Source organism: Zea mays, chromosome 3 (genome assembly GCF_902167145.1).
Source record: "Zea mays cultivar B73 chromosome 3, Zm-B73-REFERENCE-NAM-5.0, whole genome shotgun sequence".
Taxonomy (NCBI): domain Eukaryota; kingdom Viridiplantae; phylum Streptophyta; class Magnoliopsida; order Poales; family Poaceae; genus Zea; species Zea mays.
Window position 1 is genome coordinate 5,707,239 of NC_050098.1, and position 11,322 is coordinate 5,718,560.

At 42.2% G+C, this 11,322-nt stretch overlaps 1 pseudogene across 1 annotated transcript; it reads right to left on the reverse strand.

Annotated features, from left to right (window-relative positions):
* Positions 1 to 758: 758 nt before the first annotated feature.
* Positions 759 to 2,903, reverse strand: LOC103649621 (pentatricopeptide repeat-containing protein pseudogene; annotated as a pseudogene). Its single transcript, NR_161298.1, has 6 exons — positions 2,587 to 2,903; positions 2,186 to 2,335; positions 1,781 to 2,069; positions 1,492 to 1,704; positions 1,211 to 1,296; positions 759 to 879 (listed from the first exon to the last, which is right to left on the reverse strand). The product of NR_161298.1 is annotated as a pentatricopeptide repeat-containing protein pseudogene (transcript).
* Between the last annotated feature and the right edge of the window lie 8,419 nt (positions 2,904 to 11,322).

Genomic DNA, 11,322 nt, shown 5'->3' on the forward strand with positions numbered 1-11,322 from the left:
GCAATCTGATCCTTGCTTCCAGCTCCTCTTCCTACAACATAGTTTGATAATATATCAATTACTTTATCAGCAGGTCCATAAACTCCTAACAGAAAATACAAACTGAAAGTGCAATAAAGGTTTATTAATACATATATTTATGTACTGAATGCACATGATTACAAAGAAATAGAACATGAATCATAACTTGAGCGGGTAGAAAATTTATCATAACAAAGGTATCATGGACTGAATCCTAAACATCATAACGAAGGCATCATGGACTGAATCGCGGTCATCATAACAACGACAAGAAACAGACTCCCAATTGAATCATGGACAGCAGGGGGCAAATTTCGGGCTTGGTTAAAAAAATCCCCTCGTTGTGCCCCGCCCGCTCTCGAGGATCGTATCCTACGCGCCACCCTCCGGCTGGACCGTTGAAGAGTGATGGGGCACAACGAGGGGCCACCCTCCGGCAGTTGATCGGCTCGTTAGTGATGGGGCTAGGGTTCGGAGGTTTTCTCGGTCGGGACCATGTTTCAGTCTCTTTTTAAAATAATACCAGGAGGTCAGTCTTTCCCTCCCCGGCCGAGTTTTATAATGCCACAGTTTTGTACATCTGGTTTCTTTTTGGTTGGCAGAATTAGGGCCTGTTTGGTTCCTACCATTAGTTCTTGCTTGTTAACTCATTTTTTAATTTACTAGCTCAGTTAGCACATTTTCACAGTATTTGGCAGTAGACAAGCCTGGTTAAGTTTTGCCAATTCCTTGATGAGCAGATCTGTTGTAAATTAGGTGTAACTCACCGCATACAACTCAGCGGGTGGGGACCTCGAGCTTGAATACTCTTCAAACATCTTAACAGCAGAATCAATATCTCCACATCGTAGGTAACACCTTTTTCAATTGGAGGACATCAAATCAATAATAACTAGAATAAAATGGAGAAAACATGATGATAAGACAAAAAGGATAGAGTATAGACTAGAATCAGAATATAAATGCCCAAAAGTAGTCACTTGAGCTATGTCCACAATCTGTATAAATACAATGATTCTGTCATTATTATTCATTACAATAATGATATCTCACTATGACATACGGACATGCTTATAAAATGGGTTCATGCATATTAGAATACAGCTCCTATTAATGATAAATACACAAACTATCAGATCTTATTTGCAGTGCTTCCACAAAATAGCACAATATTGACATTAAATGCTACCTCATAGCTTGCATCACCATGTAGGCATCATAAGTAGATCCATCTCTATTATCCTTATTGAACATTTCCAGAAGTGCTTCAAGTGTCTGCAGAATTTTGAAGTAAATGAAATTTCAGAAGAAGCTAAACTCACCACATTTTGGTGATTTCAGAAAAGTTACTAGTGGTAGAAAAAGTTACAAAAATATAAAGTTATGCTTATGCTGATTGTGCATGGCCTATGTGCAGTAACCAAAATATTATGATGATGGAAAATGGTAATGCAAAGGAAAAAAGATCACCTCTTTGCTTCGCAATTCTGCACAAGCTTGGAGAGCAACATGATAAACTGTATGTTGTTTAAAGACAAATCCTCCTCGCCTATTTACATATTCTGCTGTTGGGAGGTTGTACAGTTCTTCCTCTAACACATTCATCATTATATTCTCAGCAATGTCCTTTGATACTCTTTCAACATATTGCCAACCTTTCGACTGCCCGACGAAGTCAAGAATCTGCTTGAAAGAGAAGTTATAGAACATTAAGATTTAGTTAAGTACATCCTTAAGGACATACACATGTGTACCATACCTTCGCCATAGTTTCCTCAGTGGTTGGTGTCTTGTTCTTGAATGCAGTTATCAATCCAGCATAACAAAACTTGTTTAATCCAAGTCCAGCAGCACTCATATCACTAACTATGGCATAACTATCAAAACAAATTCTTGTCATATAAGTTTCTCGTGCAAGTAAATAGATAAACCAGAAGGTGTTCACAGCTGAGGGTAAACTACAAATGTGTTCACAAATAGTTGCCTTCGAAGAAGGCGTGAGAGGGCAATCTTTGGGAATCCACCAATGCAAGAACTCTGCTTCAGCCCTGTAAAAGAAGGGTAAAAAAAGATGACAAAATTGAAGTAAAGCAAACAGTTTAAGACTTTATAAAAACAACTCGTAAATATGCATCTTGTTTTGGTAAGAAAAAAGACCACTTACCAAGAAAGGAGATCATGCTGAGCATAGGTGCCCCAAAATTTCGATTCAATAGGACAAGCATCAAGTCTTGGAGGTTTGGTCCAAAGATTTTTTGCTTGGTTTTTTGTTCGAGGTGAGAGCTCCCGCTGAGCTAATAGACTAAAAATGTTTCTGGTAATAAGATAGGAAAAATGAGTCACACTCAGCAGATGATTGTTGGCATTAACAGTTAAAAAGAAATTGTTTGGTAAGTCAACAGGCTAGGCTAGGCCGTAAAACGCCCCAAAAATAAATCAAGTGGCATCATCGATCCCTAATAGATCGAGGAAACATCGCGCCGCATCCCTTGGCGTCATCGGCATCGCATATAAGCATAAGCCAGGGGGGCGAGATCTAGAAGCGGACGGATTGGGGGGGCTCACCCGGTTGGTCAGCGCTTCTTGTGTTCCTGAACGAACTTGAGTTCTTGAGGTCCTCCTCGGTGAAGTTGGCTGTCATCTTGGTGATGATGAAGCCGGTGATGGTGAACCCCGTGAGGAAGGGACAGTTGCGCTTCCACTCCCGGTGGAAGAAGACCGGCCACGGGTCGAACGTCTTCATCCTCTCGGCCTCCGGCTCCGGCTGCTCGTGATCTCCTTCCTCCCTCCTCCGGCTTCGCTTCTGGTGAGATGAGCAACGGATGGGGGCGACTGGAATTGGAGTTTCCTTCGATCTCCTCTCATGGATGCACCTCGTGGTCGTGGTGGCCTGCTAGGGTTACGACTGAATGGGCCATGGTGAGTGGCAGCCACAATCCTATGGTCTGTGGGCCGGCAACAGACGTAATTCTGTTCTGTTTTCATTCCATAACAACTCATTTCGATATTTAGATATCTTCGATGGATTGTGTAAAATTTAGCATGCAGCATTGTTTTTTTACAAAGGGGAACAACCCCTATTTCATTACGAATCAGATAAAGACAACGTTCCATACATGACCAGCAGCCCGCCCGCCCGCACCTCGTCGTGGCCTTCCCGCCCGCGCCGACCTGCTTGCCCACAATGGCCTGCTCGCCCGCGCCAGCCTCCCCCTTCTCGATCGTCACCGCTGCTGTTAGGTCTCGGGACACACGCGACAGCGCGCCGGCCTGCTCGCCCGCGCCGACCTCGCCCTTCTCTATCGCTGTCGCCTACTCGCCCACGCCAGCCTCGCCCGCCTGCTCGCCCGCGCGCGTGACTCAATTGCCGCCGCCTGCTCGCCCGCGCGCGTGACTCAATCGCCGCCGCCTGCTGCTAGCTAGGTCGTGACTCGGGACGTACGCATGCGCGCGTGACACAGCGCCAGTTTTTAAAACTGGGCAATGTTCGATTCCTACGTAGTACTCACGCTCGTTATTAATTATTTTTTGCTATAGGATCGTGACATCCATTTACCGACAAACGATCTGATGCTACTTTTCCCGACAGACTTTGCGCCACGCATAATCAGTTTTACCGACAGATGGACTGCCACAATAGCTCGACATTATTGCCGACAGATTTGTTGACTCCAATACAATAACTACCGACAGATAGTGTGATGGTAATATTTTGTGACAGACTGTCTGTCGCAAAACGTCTACTTTTACCGTCAGTTGTTTGACGCTAAAATTGTGTCATGGTGTAGTGATTGGAGACTTGGAAAGAATGACACTCGTGTTACTGTGTAAGCTAGAAAAGATATTTCTACTCGGCTTCTTCAATCTGATGAAGCATTTGATTATGCATATCTCATATGAGGCACAAATGGGGGCGTGCAGGGACATTGGTGCTATCCAATCGAGAGATGCCTAAATACTATTCGAAATAAATGTAGAAATAAATACAAAATAGAGGTTTCCATTGTAGAGGCATACATACAGGAGGAGGTGTCAAACTTCACAACAACTTACTATGGTGTTGGGGCCTATATTGTTGAAGGTCCTTTGTTTTTTTATGTCACATAATTGCCATAAGGGTATAAGGATAGGTTTTACCGAGGATCACTTGAATCTCGAATATTATTTGTCTAACATCTAGCTTCGGCGATTAACAAGTGCATTTCAGAAATGTACTTATAGGTGTACGAAGCTAAGCTTCGACAGAGAGCAACACAAAAGAACAATTCGTCTATATGCAAGTGATAAAGACAGTGGCCGAAGACAGCGGCTTCGGCCACAAGCCAAAGGGAAGAAGTAGCCGAGTGATGAAGGCTGGAATTCGTGAAGTCAAGAACGAAGAAAAGTACACTACTGCTCTGATACCATTTGTAAATGAATTATGTAAATGTAGATGGGCATTATTGTAAATTTGTACAAGCTCGGTTCATTTCCCCTATAAATAGATGAACAGTACACTGCATAAAGTACCTTTAGCCAGGTGCTACACCTTCGCATAGCTCAGCCTCTGAAACACCATCGTGATATTTTGCATTAAGAAGCCGAAGGTATGGTTGTAAACTTATCTTGTATGAGAAGAGAAATAAAATGCTAAGGCACATGAGATGAGTTCTCGTATCTTACTTCGTCGTACTTTGTGTATTCCACTCGATTACATTCTACCTTCGTCCTTGAGTTGTTATCCCGAAGGGATAACGCTTCAAGGATGAAGGTTTCTACTCTTTAACCTTGTGTTGCCTTGTTTTTGATTCAGTACAGCAATTGAAAACAAGTGATCCACATATGATGACAAACTCCCAAGCGTGCATAATCCACCCCCTCGTTACAATCATGGCAAAAATGAATCAAACCTCAGCATTTTTCGAGGGCAACTTGGAAGTGCAAGTGGTTCGACCACCAAGACACTGAGACATGAAGAGTGGCGCCATATCATGATATATCTGGTGACCAACCTTGACGAGATGGCGCCATACATAGAGCAATTTCTTGATGAATTCTGGCGTCGATCAAGGGATCCAACTCCACAATAATATGATATCGCGGTTCAAACAGAAGGTATCATACTTAGTTTGTCATTTGAAGTTTCTTTTACGTGTGAATAATATAACAATCTAGCATGTTAGAACTTGTAGGGCCAAAGGGATCCATATATGAGTGCCAATTGAGAAAAGTAGACAACGGGTTTGCATATAGGGTCAGAACATTTTTTGGGTATGACATTAATGGATACCGTTTTTGCACAACAAGCTACGACCAAAGTCAGTCCAATCGAAAAACAACGTGTTCTGGAGTTTTTATGCCAGGGCAGGATGAGGTCGAGTATTATGGAAGAATTGAATAAATATATGAACTTATTTTTTATGGATCCAAACCTCTTACTCCAGTGATATTTAAATGTCATTGGTTTGACCCTAAAGTGACAAGACGGACACATTCTAATATTGGGCCAGTAGAAATTTGACAAGATATCATCTTACCATGAGACGATGTCTATATCGTGGCCCAATAGGCCACACAAGTGTATTATCTCCCATATGTGTGCTAAATAAAAGATCATCTTAAGGGTTGGGATGCTGTGTATAAGGTATCACCGCACGTAAATTACTTGTTCCAAATGATGAAGCTTATAACTTAGACCTAAAGACATATGACAGAGTTCTTTCAAGAAGATGGGCTAGAAGCGTAATTTGAGATAGACTTAACCAAAGCGAACTGAATGCAATTAGACGAGGATGATGAAATGGTTGTTGATGAGGAGGAGGATGAGGTGCAAAATGAGAATGACTTAGAAATGCTTGAAGGATTACCTTTTGGCAATGACAATGACGAACTTGCGCCTTTAGATGGTGTTGAGTATGAAATGGTTGATTGTGATGATGAGACTTATGATCCGACTAATCCTGACTATAAAGATTATTTTCAATCGATGTAATGCTATATTTTATTTATTTTGCATTTGTTTCTAAATACATATTTTTATATGTACTTATTTGCTTACTCTTAATTGCAAGTGATTGGACAAAGATGGTGGGTGGTGTGATAAGGCAGAGGACGAGGAGGGGGAGGGGGACCACCCATACGATGGAGGAGGAGACGCAAAAGGCCGCTGTCGAGGCTCAACAGCAGGACGTAGATGCGGCGCAGCAGGACGACGATGACGATGCTTAACTAGACGAAGATGAGGCGCGGCAGGACGCCTCTGGTTCTGGCACCTCAGGTTCGGGGCGAGTCTACTTGCGAGGTCCTGCGAGTCTCCCTCAACGACCGATACGTCGTGACAGACGCCCACTGGTTCGACCCGATGGGAAAAGGAATGTAACTTTATATGTTGTCGATGCTTCTTCATATTATATCTTCAAATTCATAATAGAAACTAATACTTTTTCTTAATCAATTAGACAGGTCTTGGAAGGTTGTGGAGAATGCAGGGGGGTCACAAACGCAACCCCAGTGGCATTCTCGGCCTTCTGTGCAGAGAACACTTCTCTGGTCTTGTTGAGTACGTCGGCGTGACGAGCCCGACCTATTCCTTCGACCACTACGTCCTCGCCCTCAAAGCAGTAGATCGGTACGATAGGGAATTCAGCAACAAGGCAAAGCGGGTGAAACAAGAGCTATGGGTAAGTATTCCTCGCACTATATTATTTGATACATCGTATTCGTTGCACATTCTTAAAATAATGTATGGATACATCATCTTTATATGCAGAATTTCTTCAGATGAAATCCTGGATACGAGGCCAGGGCGGATGTGTTGGCTACCGCGAGCTGTAAGAAGCTCATCGTGGATATATGCACTACGAGGCGCGCATCCAGACCATCATAACTTACTACAGCTCTGTCCTTATCATTAACTCAGAAACAGTACTTGCAAATAAATACAAAACTTTAATATTGGTATTAAATATGCTCAATTTTATCTTCTGATATGTTGTGTACTTTATTATTTGTAGATGATTCCTTATTGGTGCGTCGCGTATCCTGAGTGTTGGTAGAAGATGGTGCAAAGGTGGTGCTCGAACGAGTGGGATGAGGCGCACAACGCTAACCGAGAACGGTGTTTGATGATGCAAGGTCCCTCCCACCACCAAGATAGTCGCACCCTCAGCAAATACGCAGAAGCATGGGTATACACTCTCTTTTATTTAGTCCAACTTTGGATTAGGCATGATTTCTAACCATCTTGTTGGTTTTCTCGCAGTCGGCGTCACATGGTGGTCAGCCTTGCTCCATCTTCTCGGTGCAATGCTTTGGGCCACAAGGGCAAGGCGACGTCTGCTATCACCTACAACCCGGAGGATGGGCCTAAGGCGTATACCAACCCCGTCGTCCATAACTGTCTCACTAAGTACATCGCCATGGCAAAGGAGCTCCATGGGCCAAATTATGATCTGTGGACCGAGGACATCAATAGAGATGTCCTCATGAGGGTCGGATAAGGCAAGAGGCATGAGCAGTACTAGATTGTCGACGGGGCAATCGACTCGTCCTCCACTATCACTCTATCTCAGGTGCGAGCATGGAGCACGAGTGCGATCCCACCCATACGACCTTGGCAGGATAGCTCACATCATCGCATCCAGGAACTCTAGGTTAGTGCTTCTGTGCCTCGTCATTCATCGAGTTATATACCTTCACTTTGTATTATTATAACATTGCGATAAAATATTACAGGCCCAACTAGAATAATTGTTGAGGTAATGTATGGAGATGGAGGTGAGGATGAGGGCGGAGCGGGCGGGTTGCTTGGTGGATTAGCAGAGGATGGTGTAGATGTTCCAGTACATGCAGAACCTTAGCGCCGCACGGGGTCTTGCTCCACCACCTCTATTGTTCCCTCCAGCTGACCCTGCTCAGTTCCATACTCCTGTGAGTATCAAAATGTTAGTCTTGCATGATATATATTCATCTTGTCTCACATATGCAATCTCCTCCCTGTGCAGGGACAATCGGCAACATCAAACAACCCTCATGGATCACCGAGCCCATCACCGAACCAGTCCAACCGCCCACCTCGCTGATGATCTCTTAGTTGTGCTCGTGAGACTTACGCAATTTCAAACTTGAGATACTTATGTTGTGTGGGTCTGGTAATACTTATGTTTATGAAACTTAGTCTAAACTTGTGAGAGTTGTGGTCTTTGTGATACTTACGTTTATAAAAAACTTGTGGGATTTGTGGTTTTTGTGAGATATGTGGTCTATATTATGTATGTGATGATTCTGCGAACTTTGTGATGTATATGTGATATATGTTTTGTTCATTTTGATGGAATAATAAAAACAAATAAAAAAGAGTGTCTTTGCCAAGTGCAATAACCATAGCACTCGACAAAGAATTAATGCATACTTGGGAACCGGTAAAGCTTCTTTGTTGAGTGTTGTATTCCTAGCACTCGGCAAAGGGACCGGCAAAGTGCCCCATTGGAGCCTTCTTTGTCGAGTGTCAGGCCAACAGACGCTCAGCAAAGACCCCCAGCACTCTCGGCAAATGGATTGGCAAAGGGGCCCATTAGAGCCTTCTTTGTCAAGTGCCAAGCCAGTAGCCACTCGACAAAGTCTCGTTCACAGCGATTTTTTTTGCCGAGCACCAGATGACATACGACAAAGAAGTCGTTGCTAGATGTATAATTCACCGAGTCCTCTTTGTCAAGGTGACACTCGGCAAAAAGTTTGTCGAGTGTTTTTTGGGCTTTACTAAGTGTTTGAAATATATATAAAGACACTTCTAGTATAATGACATATCAAGTGTAAAAATGGTTATGTACTAACAATGCTAGCATTAAATCATATTCATTGGATCCACCATCTACGGCACACACGCATCACTTTAATTTTTTTCTCTGAGAAACCTGCATTGCTGATGAATGCTGAAAATACATATTAATCTCTTGTATGCATGCTTCAATTCCTCGTGTATTTTGACCACTTAAACTTGCTGGCGCATGCATACGAAATAGGTGTATAGTGTATATATAATGACACTGACAGCGAGCTACTGATTATAATAATGTGTTTACGGTGGGAAAAACATGTTCTAATGATTGGTTCACACACATACACACACCTGATCGAATCATACAAGGCCATCGTCACGCTGAAATATTTGAACGCTACATGTTGAAGAAAATGGGGGCTGTTACGACGTGTAGTAGGTTAAAATTTTTCTCTTGCGTAAGCGAGTAGCCAGCTCTGTTTGCTGATGATTTTTTTATTGGGTCATTTTCCACGTAGATGTTCGCGGCAGGGTGTTGTACTTCTGCGTAGACACAGTAGCAATGCCGTATAGCTAAGCATGTAGAGAATTTAATTTCTGGTGCAGTTTGCATATAGGGCATGCGCATGTCCGGGTGTTGAGATTTCCTGATCGCCCCCATATCGTTCCAAGAGGGTTAATTGGGTTGAGTTATGGCTGATTTTTTTTTTTTCGAATATCCTTTTGAACACGCAAGGAGTACAAGTAGTTCCCCGGATGGTTTGAATACGAGGACGTCAGAACCCACAAAATATATCTCATTATTACCTAATCAGATAAACTACCGTATTATGCCATCGGGATTGATTGCATTGTCATCGAACAAGATGGTCAAAGTAATGTGCATATATATATTTATTTAATTTGTATTACTAGTGTAATCGAGGCACGCCGTACAATACGTATTCGGACCTACCTATAGCTCGTTAGAAGGGAAATAGTGTGAAACCAGATACAGTTCCACGATACCGGTTCGTAATTAATTAAGCAGGAGAGCCAATTTGGCTCGATCTGGGCCAGGTGTGAATGGTACGGTGAAGATAGAATTTCCTTCCACTCAGGTCCTGTTTGGTTTATATATAACTATTATAACCTGACGAGTAACTGATAATGTTAAATCATGTTTATTTTAGTCTAACCGTAATAACCGACACTAAATTATCACACTGAGAGTTCTAGCTTAACGGTCCCTAGCTAGTTCAACTTTATGTCTCCATTTAGAAGATCGAGAATCCTGAAATCTCAAATCTAGTTTCAAGCATTGTTTTTGTTGCTCTACTCCACGCTTTTATAAACCAATGGAGGAGAGAAAAGATTACATATATTGGCTGGACTATGGGCCCTGATCATATGTGGCCTAATTAACAACTCCTTATGTCGTGTCATGGTATCAAGGAAGATTGTTGCAATGGTAGATATGTGTCATAGGGGTAAGCATGTCCTATCATATCAACGGATACTGTGTAGTCCAAACCACTACTGTGTAATTGTGATGTAGCAGACTGTACTTTATAATGCTTTCCGGTACTCTAGCGTGTCCACACGTGGCTACTGGGATGGCACAAATAATCGAATAGTGATCTTGAGTACTATGTAAGTCAAGACAAAAGTGCGTCTATGAGATTGTACTGTCGCACATCACATAGTTTATCGTGGAAAAAGGAGACACATAGTTTAGGGCTAGTTTAGAAACCCTAATTTCTTAAGGGATTTCTATTTTTCTAAGGAAAATTAGTTCATTTTCCCATGGGAAAATAGAAATCCCTTGGGAAATTATGGTTGCCAAACTAGCCCTTAACGTGGAAAGAACTCCCCCAATGTGAAGGAGAAAAAAACCACGGAAAAACATATATATTATGTTTTGATCAAGTACAGGATACAAGGGAACATATTTATATAAGCAAAGGACATAGAGATAGGGTCACATGATCTTATCCAACAATATAGAGATAGTGTCACATGATCTTATCCAACAAATCTCCCTTTGACGCTAAATCTATAAAACTGTTTTCCCAAACATCACTATATAGGATGCTAAATTTAAATATCAACCAAGTCTAAGGAATCATTAGACTTAGAACTGGAGCATATCATCAAAATAACCTCTCTTCTGGAAAGCAGCAGAAACAGCTTCAGTATCAACTGTTGAACATTGCAAGTAATAGAGATTATTCAAATGATTGCCCTTCAAGATAATACAATGTATGAAATCTTCGCCCTCGCCGCATCTGCAGTGTTGATTCCTGCTCCTGCCGAAACAAAAGTGAAAAGGAATCTTTCCAACATAATATGATGTATGAAATCTTTATCTATAGTGACAGGCCCTTAGCAAGGGGTAGTTGCATTCCTGTAACGCACAAGCACATTTAATAGCCTAATATTAAAAGAGAATGGGATTCTTCCGTTTGCCTAACTTTTTGCTTCTCATAATATCCTCATGCTTTACATATCCTATGATAGGTACTCATCACCGGCCTGTACTCGTATGAGTTAGAGAAGTGTTCAAC